At 43.5% G+C, this 15,334-nt stretch overlaps 1 long non-coding RNA gene across 1 annotated transcript; it reads right to left on the reverse strand.

Moving 5' to 3' along the window:
• Positions 1 to 11,989: 11,989 nt before the first annotated feature.
• Positions 11,990 to 13,952, reverse strand: LOC140843577 (uncharacterized). Its single transcript, XR_012121425.1, has 3 exons — positions 13,687 to 13,952; positions 12,822 to 12,927; positions 11,990 to 12,527 (listed from the first exon to the last, which is right to left on the reverse strand). It is a non-coding gene; the product is annotated as an uncharacterized lncRNA (long non-coding RNA).
• Positions 13,953 to 15,334: the final 1,382 nt, after the last annotated feature.

The following is a 15,334-nucleotide window of genomic DNA, read 5'->3' on the forward strand; positions in this document are numbered from 1 at the left end:
GTGACCTTAGGAGCGACCAACCAATCTCATTATATTTGTTAGCTTGACAAAAATGCTCAAAGGTATTAAATACACGGTCAACTAGATCATTGATTCTTATAAGTGTTTTATTATGAGAACCCAAGGGCGATATTTTGTGTATTTCTATTGCTGTGGACTATCAATGCTTTCTTTACTACTAGAAATAGTCATTAAATCTAATCAGATTAGACAGTCAATTCCAGAAACCCCGCAACCAATTCAGAAGACTCATCCTTACAGCTACTCTCAGAGTCTCATAGAGGAGGCCAGCAGGCTGGAGACTTAGAAAAGAGTTATATGTTGAGTTCAAAGACAGTCAGCTGGAAACAAGAAAGATCTGGTCAGTTTGCTTATAGCCAGTAATATGGTGTTTGAATGAGAAGCCCTAAAAAGAGCCTTGAGGCCTGTGGATATGCTAACACACATTGCTGCCTCTCCTATACAACTGTATGTGCAAACCAAAGAGGAGTTATTGAAGCCAGGATATGGTCAGCAGAGCAACATCCTGCTGCCAGTCCCAACTGTACTAAGCCCTAGAAACTTTGTTGAGTGGATGTAGCCTTGGACATTTTGAGACATGGACCAGCGATGGCTGGCCCTTCTGGCACCTTGAGAACAAGGCCTGGAAGTTGGTCTCTGGTGTGTTCTTGGAGAAACAACAGAATGGCCCCCAAAGATCACAGTAGTGTAACTAAAACCGCTGGAGGTAAGAGCATTTTATGGAGAAGTTTTGTTTTATCTTTATGGCCATTACATTTACCTCCAGGAGCCCTATATATTGACCCATCTGTAACTCTCCCAGGGTGAAAGTCTGGTACACTGGACCAGGACAAAATCCCATTCCTGCCACTGTCCTATCACAGGACCACTCTCTGGCATGCATCCTACCTGATGGACAATACTTGCCTATTCTGGTGTCATTATGACTTTTATCTTATCGCCCTTAAGGTTATTTTCTTCTACTGTCCTTGCAGCTTGGACCCACCCCCTGGCTGCAGCTGCTGCTTGCTGTTGTGCTCAGAGCTCCCTACTAGTTCAGCTGCTGGTCTCCTCCTGTGGAATGGGGGAGCTATGGACTTAATCTGCATAGGACTTTGAACCTAGCTGAATCCTCCAGTTTAAGGATTATCATGATTTATTTCTGTTTTTATTGTATGTTATTGGTCTAGTTACAGTGCTCCAGTTTTCTCACTCTTTTTTCTCCAGTTTTCCAGCTTTTTAGGGGCTGTTATGGAAGATGGGAACTTGGTAGACTGTATGGCAAGAATTCTGGAGGGGTGGGCAGAGGGTAAAATTGCAGTATTTCCAGAATCTCTCATCTGACCTTCGTCCATCTCCATATCAATAAGTGTTTAGAAGGGGTGGAGAGAAACTGTTCTCTCCTTAGCCATTTCCACATCAATAGGTGTTCATGAGCAGCGAGAGTGGCGAGTGTGCCCCTGGATGGAGAGAAACGGGTGAGTAGGAGTAGCTGAAGGAGAGGCGTGAATCAGGCTTCTTGTAAGCAATAAATGGGTTTCCCCCACTTTAGGTTTTCCCTCAACTGATTTCGGCTTCACTGGTTTCACTGGTTTATTCACCCCATGCTGGGAACATTCTTTCCTCCTGTAACTACACAACCTTAATTTCTTTTTGCCATATGACTCACAGGTTCCAGGGATCAGGATGTGAGCATCTTTGGAGAGACATTTTCCTGCCTACCCCAACTACCTTTATTATGCACAATAAAAATAAGAGTTGCTACAATCTAGCAGGCACTATCGCACATGACATGACTCATTTAAACATTACTACTCTGTCCCTGATGTATGGCAGTGGTGGTACTGCAGATTAGTGAAGAAAGGAGAGGCTATTAAATGTTTTGGGAAATTAAGTATCCATACAGAAAAAAACAAAAAAGACCATGGGTCCCTAGTCTCGCATAAAAATTTGAGATGAATCAAACAGCTAAATGTCACAAAACTTTAAAATTTACAGAAACTGTATGTTGAGTGTAAACATGACTCATAGCATATTTAGAAATATGCCACTGAATAAAAAGTTTGATAAGCCTGAAATAACTGCTCTGCTTGTTAATGTTTGGGTAAAGGGAAGAAGGCAGGAAGAGAAAGGCATGCATATTCCACTCCTAAAGTCACATCGGACCTCCTAAATATGCTTTCCAAATAAACAATGGCTTGTTTGCAGGAAATTAGACACTAGTCCTCTGGCGCTTATCACTATGGCACTGTGTGTTTCATGGTATTTCTCACTGAACTCATTATTCCTGCATTCTACATAACTTCTTATTTCACAACTATTGTACATTTTTACCTAAATTCTCTTTTCTTAGCTTTACTTGAGGGACCTAAATTGCTTGTTTTCAACTCTAATCTTAGGATATGTTTATGCTACATTTAAGTTAAGTTTATTAGTGTAGGCACCAACGGCATGCCACCTCATGATGTGCCATTGTGACATGAAGATTATTTTGAGCTGAAAAACTGTCAAGGCCCAAAAGACTCAGGAAAATCCTTTGGGCATCCTCCTCCACTCCCAATAACAGAACAAGAAGTTGGAGGGAGGAACTCCTCTAGAAGAACCATCACCAAAGAGAGCTATATTATAATGTAAACTAGGATTGATAGAAAGGAATGTGACAGAGTCTGTTAAAATTTCTCTGTGCCTCATTGGTTCTGGGTGGCCCAAGAGGTATTTTGTTTACTAAACATTTACTTTTTCATAGTCCTCTGAATTGATTCCCCATTCCTTGATGGCCCCAGTCTCAGACCCCAACTGCCTTCTCCTTGGTTCAGGATGACATAAATAACTCATTCTCTTTGTCTTTGCAACCCATGTGTATGGCTTCCCTATGGATAGCTAAATAATTGAACTTTATGGAAGTTTTTTTCTCCTATTCATGCCTCATGTCAGTTTGATTCTTGGACCAGCTAGAAGAACCTCGAGGGACAGAGGAAATGTCTTCCTCCCCAGCATTAGTGACAACCTTTCCTTTGAGAATGATTTTTGGCTCCTTTTACCAGAGGCTGCCATTTGACTTGGAAATGAAAGCTCTAGCTAGACAGTTTTTTTTACTTAACAATGTCTTTGTCACAAATTAGAGTCTACAGCCTGGCAAAAATAAGAGCCAAACTTCTACTTTGCTCCTGGTGTAAATTCAAAAGGACAATTTGTACCATTTGTAAGCTAATCAAAATAGATCATCCACAGTAAGACTGGGATAACCTTTGGTTCCAATTCAATCTGCTCTGAGTTGGTTTTGGATTGTAGTGTTGGTGGAGATAATTGCCCCTATTGCCAAATTGATGTTTATTCTCTTTCATTCACAGAAAAGGCTGCCATAGAACAAATTAAGGGGGATTATCATGAAGAGTAGGTAATTGCCAATAAGTTCAATAAACTCATATGAGCTTTGGAGCCAGAGGGTATTTTTTAGGCTTCTGGTTTTGTCATTTGCTAGTTATGTTAACTAGGAGGAAATGCTATTCTAGCTGTGCATAAATTTCCTCATTTGTAATAATAGATTCCTAATAAGGTTGCAATAGGCATTTGAGATATATATGAATTTCCAAAAGTTATGTCTGGTATAGGAGTGGTTTTTGATAAACGATACATATTATTTTTGAAAAATATCATTGATAATTGAAAATAATTTAAAATTGAAATCACTGAAAAATATCACCACTTGCGGATTAATGTAATAGAAATAATGTGACCATTCTCTTAAGACTTAACATGCTATTTAATTTGCATGATAGCAACTAAATATAATAAGATCTGAATGTTTCAACTGGGGCATAGGCTAGAAATACAGTTTAAAGTTGTTTTTGAGAACAGACTGATAATGCTCAGACTTACTTGCTCCTTTTCTATGAGATCTCCTGCTGACTAAGGATACACAAATGTTTCCCTTTCTTACATTTTTGATTCAGAAACAAATCTATTTCCAATATTTTAATAGGAATGAAACATAAGAACAAAGTAAATTTGATGCATTATATCACTGAAAATTAAACAATAAACCACATGGTATAGCAGAATTTAAAAGCTTTTTCATTAAAAAAAAAAATCATGATTTAATAATTTATATTCCCCAGGCATGCAGCCCTAGGAAATTTCTAGCCCAGGACATCATAGCTCTGCTTAGAGTCTACCAAATGATTTTCATGAGATTTTCCACAGGGAAATAACGTCAAATTTCCTTCCTCCTAACACCCAGAAGCTTCTCTTTTCCCTCCATAGCTAGTGGGTTATTATGTTTAAAGCATACAAGATTGGTTAATATGAAATAAATTCATATTCAAAATCCAAATTGTGTCATCAAAAAGGTATATTTAAAATTAAACAGAAAACATTATTTAGTTGGTCAATTTTCTGGGCTATCCAAATTATGCTTATTCTATGGGCCTGAATAGTCAAGGGATAGTTATAATTATTGGGAGAAAATAATTCTATTTACATAAATATATATATATATTTAATAATCTTCAGACTAACATTGTGTTACATAATTTGTGAATTTGAATTTCTGAAATTTATAAACATATTAATGTGCTATTATATTAACATATGTTAACATATTAATGTGATATATTGAGGGTAATTTTTTTCAGAAGGTGCATAAAATTCAGATTCCACAGTTTATTAGCCTTTATCTAGTGTGTGTTGATAAATGTGTAACATGGTTTCCAGGAAAAAATAGCTGCAGTTTGTAGCATTGCTTGTAGGATCTGAAGAATCAAAAGTTAGCATAAGTACAGCCATCTTAAAGGCTTAAATACCACCCCCTAACCTAGAAGGTGGAAAATTATTAGAATCTTGAAAAACAAGTTAGTCAGCCAGTGTTAAATGTAGTGACCTTTAGTTAGCTGACCTCGAATCAGTTAATCATACACACCAAGCTTATCTTGCTAGAACCACCCTAAACATTCCAAGGTAATCTTATCTAACCAGACCCCAGGATGTGGCCCCAGCCAAAGATTTATGTGTCTATGAAAAAACACTGTATTGTGATTGTGGAAAATGTTGCCCCCTTTGAAAATGCTATAAAACCTTCTGGCTTTGTGTGCTCGGGGTCCTTGTTGAGACCCGCTGCTTCGGGCTAACTTGGACCCCAGCTAGCTGGTTCCTGAATAAATTCCTCTTGCTTATTGCATCAAGAGACGCCTTCCGTGAGTGATTTGGGGTGGCGTCCTCCTCTGGGAGAATCCAACATGCTTACTTCTGTGTGTAAAAACGCCCAGCATAGCAGATTTAAAGCTACCAAAGGAAAATCACTCAAACAGAATTGGGAACAAATGCATGGAATTGGCTCTCCTGAGCCTGAAAGAGTTCTCTCCAGCACACATCTGCATATTCATAATAACATTATTTCATATAATCAAATTGAATTTAACTTAAATTGAGAGCCTGTTATGAACCAGTTCCTATTCAAAATATTGGGGATATCTCCCTAACTGTGTATTATTTATGTTGTATGTTTTTGTTTATTTATTACCAGTTTTTACTCTAAGTAAAAGTCTCACAGATGTAAGGATTTTTTCTTTTTAGTTTATTTTTTATTTCTCTGAGCCTAAAATGATGCCTGACACATAGCAGACAAGAAATAAAGATATGTTGAACTGAAGGACACAATCTCTGTCTTCAATGAGCTTGAAGTCTATCAGGAAAAGAAATAAATGGCTTTTCAAGGAAAAAAACAAATTAGAGCATATTATAATTAATAAGCTTTAGAATTTTCCAAAGGTGAAAATTATAATAAATTCCATAGTACTATAATTAATAATCTATCTCTGTACCAACAGCTACATTTTTATTGATGTATTACATGTTTGTGATTCTGCAAAGAATAATAGCAATAATGCTGACAGTAATAGAAAGCTTTTATACAGTGCTTATTCCATTGTAGGATATACTGAATAAATTACTATATTATTGAATTTAATTCTCATAATAGTCTTTCAAATATGCACTAATTTTACCTCCCCACTTCACAAATGAGAAAACTGCACTACTTCCAAATACTTCAGTAACTTGCTTAAGTCAAAGGCCATAAATGTCAAGCTCCATTTTGAACCTGTCTTTCTGATTCTAGAATCTATATTCTTTTTTTGTTCATCTTTTACTATCAGTGTTTTTAGTGGCCAAATATTTGAATAACCTCAATATTCAAGAATAGGGTCAAACAGGTGATGTTCCTTCGCATGATGGAATACAATGGCTGCCATGGACAATCATGACATAGACTCTCCATTCTTAACCTCTATTCAGGTTAACATGAATTTCCCTCTTTTTTGTTTTAAAATGGTCTTGGAGAGTTCACATTTTCATTTTCATGCTTGCTTTTGCAATGTCCAGATGCAAGATTGGCAATTAGAATTTATTTTTTAAAATAAAAGATGCTCTACCATTGACAACAGGGTTCCTACAAAGTGCTTCAAACTGGCCACAGAATTTGAATGAGATCACTACAGGTTGTGAAAGGAGGGAGTCATAAATGATACTTTCCTGAGAGTGTTGGGAGCCCATGGGCTCATTATGAGTAGATATTAATGATGCAGACAAGTATTTTAGGGTCTTGTGGTGGAAAATAGGGTAATTAAACATTTCTTATACTAACTACCACTGATTCTCTTATCTAGTACCTACACAATTTTTATATGGTAATTTATTCAATGTCTTCATTTGATTTTTGTAATTATCATGATTTTGCCTTTTAGTAGTGCATGACTTTTGGCAGGTAAGTGGGGATATTAATAATAAAACCTCATATAGTTGAGAGGAGCAAATAAGATGATCCATGTATTTTAAATAATACCTGGTACATGGTAAGCACTTTCTATATATTAGTTTTTATTATTTTTATTCTGAATATTGGAGAGACCTAAGCTAAGGAAGAATAACCTTTCAGCATTTCTTAAGTTAGGTGACAGAATGCTGAAGTATAGTGTTATGGAGCTTGGAATGGGCTGAGGAGTGGGGTGTAGTCCAGGGCACAGTAAAGATCCTAACCCCCAATATTGTATCTTCTCCTAAATATTCCAGTTAGTCAGCAGTTCACAAGTTTCTCTTTTAAAATATACCCTCATTTTGCTTCAGATGTTCAATTACTGTCATTAGTTAGCTTTCTTCCTAATTTCCCTTTCAAATTCTTATTCTTATTACAGCATAATCTTTTATAATTGGAAGTGTATTTTATTTATTGATATATCTTATAACATTCCATTTAGTAGATTCCTCACTATAGTTGCTGACTCAGAAATTAAGAGGAAGCAAAGGGAATTAATAAATCTATGAGGTGTGTGTTTCTTCTAATGGAACCTACTTTTTAATTATTGCTTTTCCTATTTTACCTTATATCTGTCAATGTCCTAGTAAAATCCCATTTGAAATGCATTCACAGACTTATTTCAAAGATTATATCAATGAAGTTGCTCAGCCTGTTTAAGATAGGATCACCAAATTTTAGATAACTGAATTATTAAAGTTAAAACTTAAGGTTTGGCCTTCAATGACATAGAAAGGCATCAGATAGCCACTGATGCTCAATTCATTGATGTTCTTTCATGCAACAAGTATTTACATTAGTACTTCCTCAATACCTGTGCCAAAATTTCAGGGATATAGCAGTCAACAAACCAGGAAAAAAATCCTGCCTTTGTGGGCTTATATTGTACTGGGGAGAGACAGACAATGAGTATGTAGTAAGTCTTAATGATGATGAATCCTACGGAGATGGATGAACAAAGTTAAGGTGGAGAGAAGACTTGGGGATAGAACTTGCTATTCCAATAAGGGAGGAGAGCTCACTGATAGGGAGGTGTTTTGAACAAAGGTCTGAAGGAAGTGAGGAAGTAGCTCATGAAGATGAGCCTTGGGATCAACTCATTTCAGAGGGAGGGAATAGCAAATATTCAAAGCCTAAGGAATTAGGGTGCTTGCTGCTGGTTAAGAAGAATTGCACCTGACAGTTCACCCGGCAAAGAAGATTTTATTTGACTATTGTAATGGGGAAGAGAGATTCAACTCAACTCCACAAACAAAGGGCTGAAGACGTTTTAAGAGATGGGTTGGTGGGCATCCTAGGTTCTCAAGCTGAGCAGCACTGGTAGTTTGAATAACTATTTGCTGTGGGAGGCTATCTTAGTCCCTAAAGGATGTCTAGCAACATCCCAAGCCTCTAACCACTGAATACCAATAGCACCTCCCCATGCTCCCCAAATACTACCCGCAAATTGTGACAATCACAGATGTCTCCAGACATGGCCAAAGGTTCTCCTCAGGGCAAAATCACCCCTGGTTGAGAACCACTTTTCTTTGTTATGAGGATTATAGAATTTAGTAAAAGATACAAATATGGGTCCAGGAAATTAAGGAGGCTGCTGTATAATATTTGGTTGTCACAGATCTTAAAAAACAAAATAAGCACTCATCAAATACTAGTTATTATGATTTACTGATGGAGAAGCTGAGTCTGGGACTTGACGGCCAGGGTGGTGTGGGGCCTGATCACTGTGTTCTACTGCCCGTCTGGGAGGCTTGGCCGTGGCCGCTTGGCATGAGCTCACAGAGCCTGGGCGCTCTCTGCTGCTGGAGAACATGGCCACATCCAGCCCGATTTCAGAGGTTTCGATCTGATGTTACCTAAGCTGTGTGCAGGGATGTAATTAGCCCCAGATGGTCTAAGGATAATAAGAAGGCAGGAGATATTTGCTTAGTTGGAGGATCCTAATCTTTTCTGCTGAGTTATGTGTGAGTGAGAGATGTGGAGGGGGTTTTGGTGGGGAGGAGCCTGAGGGTCTTAAGGAATCTAGTGAGGGGTGTCTTTGATTTCAGAGACCCCAGGAAACTGGTCAGCCCCATGCCAGGGATTTAAAGGCATCTGAGGGGATTTGGGAGGTCTGTTTTCCCCATTAGTTCTCATCAAAGTGATGGATAATTTGCTATTGGGTGTCCTGCTTCCTCAGCTGGCCAGGGAGTAAGTCTGGCGTGTTTACCTGGTCCTGGCACAGAGAAGGCACACTGCATTTTTATGGAAGGAAGGTAGACTGGCAGCCTAGGATTCTGGTCCTGATTCTGCCACTGTGATCTTGGGCAGATGTGGTATAATGTGAATAGCACTGGCCTTGAGGACAGAAAGACCTGGGTTTAATCTTAACTCCACCACAGAAAGACCTGGATTTAATTTTAGCTCAAGCTCTGAGTCTAGAATAAGGCTTTCACCTCTCTGACCTTCATTTCTCTAAAATGGTATCACAAGAAGCATGGAGAGAGAAAGTGCTCAGTAGATGTTAGGGATCAGCATTCGTTACTATTACCAGCTTTATTATGACGGCAGCCTGACAGTCTGCTGAGAGCAACAATTAATACGGTGAGAGTGATTTGGAAAACATGACATCTAAGCAGACTTTTTGCACATCACAGAGAAAATAGTTTAGCCCAGTGGTTAAGAACTCAGTCTGTGTTCCTGGGGTGTGAATCCTGGCTGGCCTGTAATTGCAAATCATTTCCTCTGTCTGGGCCTCAGTTTTCCCATGTGTGAAATGGGGATATAACAATCCCTGTATAGGATTCTTGGGAAGAATACATGTATGAAAGGCTCAAAAGGAGAGTGATGATGGTAATTACCCCCACACACTCATGTCCCTTGTGGGTATTTACAACTGGCCCCTGAGCCGAATGAGTGGTTATGGCTTAGTTCCTTAAGGACTGAGTAAGTCCATCCATCAGTATTAGCACCAGATGTGGGTAAAGCCTTCTGGTCTTTCACATTCATTTTCTCTTATTAAGAAAAGCAAACAAATGAATAAGCATTTCAGCTTCACAGTCCATCACTCCACACCACCATGTGGCTTCAGCCAACAGGCTCAGACATGTGTGTTTTTCCAGCTGTCACTGGTGCTGTGATCTCCTTAAGCAGACATGGCTTAGCCTCAAATCCCAAATTCAACAGTGGTGGAAAGGGCTTAGCAAAGCACTGAGGTCTCTTCCTGCCCTCCTTTTTCCTTTTGCAGGACCTACCACTGAGGGTAGCAGTGGCTGTAGATTGAATTATCTGAGCTTTCTCCTGTAGCTGCCCTGGGGTCCTAGGTTATTTGGATTTTTTTGTTAATACCCGGAAACAAGCTCAATTATTAAAACATACTTTCTTTTGGCATCAAATATTGAAGTGATTTATCCACTCACTCATGCATACCTGCATTCCAACAGACACCCTCCCTTCTTCTCTACCATCTCTCCACCAACTTGACCAGCCCTCCCACCACCTCCATCTTCTCCTCCAAGTCTATCATCTCCACCATCTGTCAGGTCCAGTACCTCCAACTCCACTGCCAGCCACATCCCATCTCCCACCTTCACCATGACTTCCACGGTTACTTCATCAACTTACCTTCTTCACCACTTCCATGAGGGGATCCACAAAGTTTATTAAGAGCCTGTCTGCATGACACTGATTCTGCCATAGATTTTCTATTCCAGAGGCACAAGTACTTCTCCACAAAAGGCTGGGGGCTTAAGGACTCTGTCATGGCTCGAAGATTAAAAGGTCCTTTGAAAGGATTCCAGTTCAATTCCTGATTGGGGAAACTGAGGTACACCTGAGGCTCTTGCATGAAAGTGTGCATAATCTCATTCTATACTGTAGGTATTAAAAGATAAACCAAGAGAAAATATGCAAACCTGGTTAGGTGGACAGCTGAGTGTGAAAATACTATATAAGATTTTTCATAATGATGGGAAAAAAAGTTTATCCTCCCCAGAGCCTTTCCACATTACCTAACTGAAATTTAGTCATTCCTATCTTTCCTGTGTGTACACCGAACACCTTCTGTATGCCAGGCACCAACTGACTCATGTAACAATTCAAATCAGACCTTCATGAATGTAATATTTTTAGTGAGCACCTGGTATGTACCAGGAGTTCTGCTCAGCATTGCCCCATAGATACCCAGAACCTACCAACCTTCCAGTAATATATTAACAAGGAGACAAAGGTAAGGTGATTATGTTCTCACCCCAGTGAGAACCTGGGGAAACTTCAATGTCTTTTCTCTACTTCTGTGTCCTCTGGCCAAAAAGAATGGGGTAGGTTATCTAGGACACTCTTCTCCAACTGTAACATGTAAACACATCATCTGGGGAGCTTGTTAAAATGCAGATTCTGGTTTGGTAGGTTTGGGGCAGGGCCTGAGATTCTGCATTTCTCAGAAGCACCCAAGCAATGTTGATGCTGTGGCTCAGCAGTATGCTCAGAGCAGTAAGTATTTCATCTATGCAATGGAAACATCTGGTCATCTGGGACCACCTGGACCAAAGGCTGGACCACAGTTGCCTAGGTGCAGGCAGACACAGCCATGGTTGTGAAATGCCTTGAGTTCATTTGGGATTCTGTCTCCTCGCAAAGTCGCAGCATAGCAAGTTCCAAAAATTCTAGCCTCTGTCACCTTCAATCCCAGAAAACTAAAGTGATTTTAAGTAATAGTCTGAACCTCTGTCCTAAGCCTTTATTTCTTGTCCAAAATTTTTTTTTGAGAACCTACTAAGTGTTGGGTTCTAACATTAGATGCCAGGGCTGCACAGTGGTAAGCAGGGCACACATAGCCCCAGCCCTGGAGCCATCACCGTGGCAAGGGGTCATCTCTGGGCCTTTCTTCCCCATCTGATGGACAGGAAAGGATGCTGGTGGTAGTGAGAGGTGGGGGGTATGTCCCATGTTCCTCCCCCAACTTCCACATAGTAGTAGATATGTTGACTAAATTTACAAAACAAATTGAGACATCCCCCTGCTGCCCTTCCCACAGAGTGCTGGAAATGCTGAAAGTATACAACCTGGCACTTAGTAGACTCACAACCAAACTACCAAATGACCAAACCACACGTTGAGCTGCGTTCTGGAGCTGCAGACATAGAGCAAATTTTGGCAAAAACAGAGTCAGGAAGTCTCATTGGAACACTTACTTTACTCAGTTTCACCACATGTGAAATGGCAAGAATTTTGATACTGGCTTCATAGGACTGTAGTGAGGCTTAAATGAAAAAACATATATGTACAGAGCTTAAGCGCAGTGACAGGCACACGGTAGGTGCTCCATAAATATTAGTTGCCAGTTATATGTGAAAGACATGATCCTTGCCAGCTTTCAGCAACTGAAAGCACCTCTCATGCTGGCCCTTCTGCACCTCACTTTGGGATGCTTCCACCCTCAATTTCCTGCCAATCCAAACCCTTCCTGGCAGCCCCAACAGGCCATACTTTTTGACTCCTCTGTCTTTGCCCAAACTATTCCCTCTACCTGAAAGGACTTTCCTTGCTTGGGGCCCTCTCTACTTGGGGGCCACCTCTGAGTTCCCACACTGTGCCCTCCTATCCCCATCCCAGCACTCTCCAAGGAAGCAGAACTATGTTGCCTGGCCAGTCAGACGCGGAGCTCCATGGCGAAGGCTTCTCTGAGTCATTCATGTCAATGAGCACCGTGTCTGGTCCCAGGGAGGTACTGGCCTGTGTACTGAAAGTGAACAAAGAAAGGCAGCTCAGCAACTAGGTCTTCCTTTAAATGTCACTTCCTCAGGGAGGCCTTCCTTGATCACCCATTCTCTACTCCAGTGGTTCTGACTTTGGCGCATCAGCACCACCTGAAGGGTTTATTAAGTCCGGGATTTCTGGTTCAGTAAGGCTGGGAAGGGTTCCGAGAATCTGCGTTTCTTCACAGTTCTAATGCTGCTCTTCACACTTAGCCACTGCCCCATAACCATGGTTTATCGCCCGCAAGGTACTTACCAATATCTGAAATGATACTTACTGCATATTTGTCTTGTACCTCTGCCGACCTTCTCCCATCCAAGCTGCGTGACGGCAAGAATTTGGAGCTGTCTAGTTCTGCGCTCAGCACCGCTCTTGGTGTAGGTCTGAATGAATGCGCGAGGTTGAAAACGAAGAGATGGATGGCCTCTTGGGCGAAGGGCCCAGGAAGGCCCCAAAGGCCCAACTCGCCCGCTTCCCCCGCCCTGATTCGAGTCCCTTAAACCCCGCGCGCTCCCGGAATCCCCACGGCCTCGGCCCCTTTAAATGTGCTCGGGGACGCCTCGCCCCTCGGCTGCCTAGATCCTTGACAGCAGAAAGGGAAAAAAAACTGCTCTCTTCGGGAGCGGGAGGAAACGTCTAGGAGGGGGCGCGGCTGCAGCGCACAGGCTCGAAGGCCAGAGCGCAACGCGCCGGGTGCAGAGCCGGGAGCCCGGAGCGGATGCGACGCCGCGCGCTGCCCCGGCCGTCGCCCCACGCGCGGCGCGCTCGCGCGCCCCCGGCTCCCGCCCCCAGCAGCGCGGCCCCGACCTTGGCGGCTCGCGCTCCGCGCCCACTTGCCCGGCGCTCCCCGCGGAACCCCGAGTGAACACGACGCCGCGCGCCGCCCCCGCCGCGGACCCCGCGCTCGCTCCCCGCTCCCCGGCCGGCCCCCTGGGGCGGCCATGGAGTGAGGCGGCGCGCGGATTCGCGCTCGGACGGACCGACGGACGCACGGACCGACCCTCGGCGGCCCCGGGCTCCGCGAGCCGAAAGATGAACAGGGCAGGTAGGAGACTCCGCGCAACTTCAGGGCGCCGCGCGCCGCGCGCGAGGGGCCCGGCCAGGCTCTCCAAGTTGGAGCGAGCCGCCCAGGATCCCCCTACCTTCCCACTCAGCGCCTCTTCGGCCGGGGTATGGGCGGGGCTGGAGTCCCCTCGCCCCAAGGCTGAGACTCTTCGAGGGACGCTGCCCGGGACGCCCCGCCTCAGGGAAGCCCCTCTGTCGGCGAGGCCGCTCCCTGGACTTGCACGCCCTTAGCCCACTCCCGCCGCGGCCCGCGTGAGGGTCCTCTCGGCAGTGGAGACACTCCCTTCGAAATGGCGACTTGGCGCGCCCCTAAACCCCACCCCTGCTCTTTGGGGACCCCGCCAGGCCCTTTTTGGCCCTTCGGAGGCCCCTTCTGGCCCACGGGATCCGTTCGGAGCTCTTCCTCACACTGGGGGCTGGTCCTGGTTCCTCAGTACCCGGCGGCGCACTCTTTGGATTCCTGCTCCCTTCTTTCTCCTAGACCCTGAGACTTGGAACTCACTCCCCTGATGAGACTAAAAAGCCCTAAATTATCCCCCTGCAGCGCACCCCTCCCTCGCAGCGCCCTAGCCCGGGGCCCTCCTGTGCCTTTCCCAGGGCACAGAGCGCCCAGGGGACACTTCGCGCCGAAGCCCAGCCGCACGCGCCGTGTTCCCACGCATCCCTGGCGTCTCTTCTCTGTGAATCTGACCCCACCAGTTCAGGGATTCCGTGGAATCCATAATTAGTTTTGACAGTCAATTTTAGCGATCCCCCCAGAGCAGTGCCACTTAACAGATTAAGTAACTGAGACTCAGAGATGGGCGGTGCCTGGAACCCATTTCTCGGAATTCCTGACTCCATCCACGAGGAGGGCATAAAGTTCCCTCCAAGAGGCGAGATTGCAGAGCAACGATCCAGCTGACTTCATTTGTCTGCCACGGAGCGGTCGTCAACACCCTTTTCTGAAGCCATACTCCAAAACACCCATCCCTAAAGAAACAGGAAGTCACCGTTTAGCTGTCTTCCTGCTGCCTTCTCTCGTGTGTGTGTTGTGGGTTTTTTCTTTCTAAAATATTTTTAATGAAAAAAGCCATTGTCTTAGGAGTGAGGTGCAAACAGGAGATGTTTGGCTGGACTGCTCTGACAAAGGAAAGGAAAAACTCAGGAACTTGGGAGTGTGGCAGCTGCCTCCCTGTGTCCAGACCCTGTTGTTGCTGGGCATGTGGACACCTGGGTAGTGAGTGAGTGTGGGTCACAGCATAGGTGGTGCAGTGAGAGCAGAGGTGCTACTCTGGGATTGGGAAAGGCTGGAGCAGAGCCCCAGTACCCAGCCAGCCACCCCTTGGAGAAACAAGGTCCCCTCCTGCCTGTTCTGGCACAGCCTGGACAGAGCCAGGCTAGCTTTTTCCTACACTCCTAATAAAACTTGCTTTAAAATAATGGTGAGAGCCGTTCCAGTTTTCCCACATTTCCCTGCAGAAGTTTTGGGCAAGCCCTCCCTCTCTGAGAATCTGGGGGATGGAGTGAGCCAGAAAAACTTGGAGTAGGTCTGGTCCCAGGAAATCTTAGCAGTTGTCACTAGGGGTCAGCCTCTGTAATTTGCCTCCAGCCTAAACCTGGTTACTATTTCAGCTGTGATGGCAGTGGTGGAAACCTCCCGTAATGATTTCTGTGTGCCATCCTCTGAATTTCCTGATCATATAAACAGTGGTTCTCACACTTCATGGGACTGAATCTCAAAAC

This window comes from Manis javanica, chromosome 10 (assembly GCF_040802235.1).
Source record: "Manis javanica isolate MJ-LG chromosome 10, MJ_LKY, whole genome shotgun sequence".
NCBI classification, from domain to species: domain Eukaryota; kingdom Metazoa; phylum Chordata; class Mammalia; order Pholidota; family Manidae; genus Manis; species Manis javanica.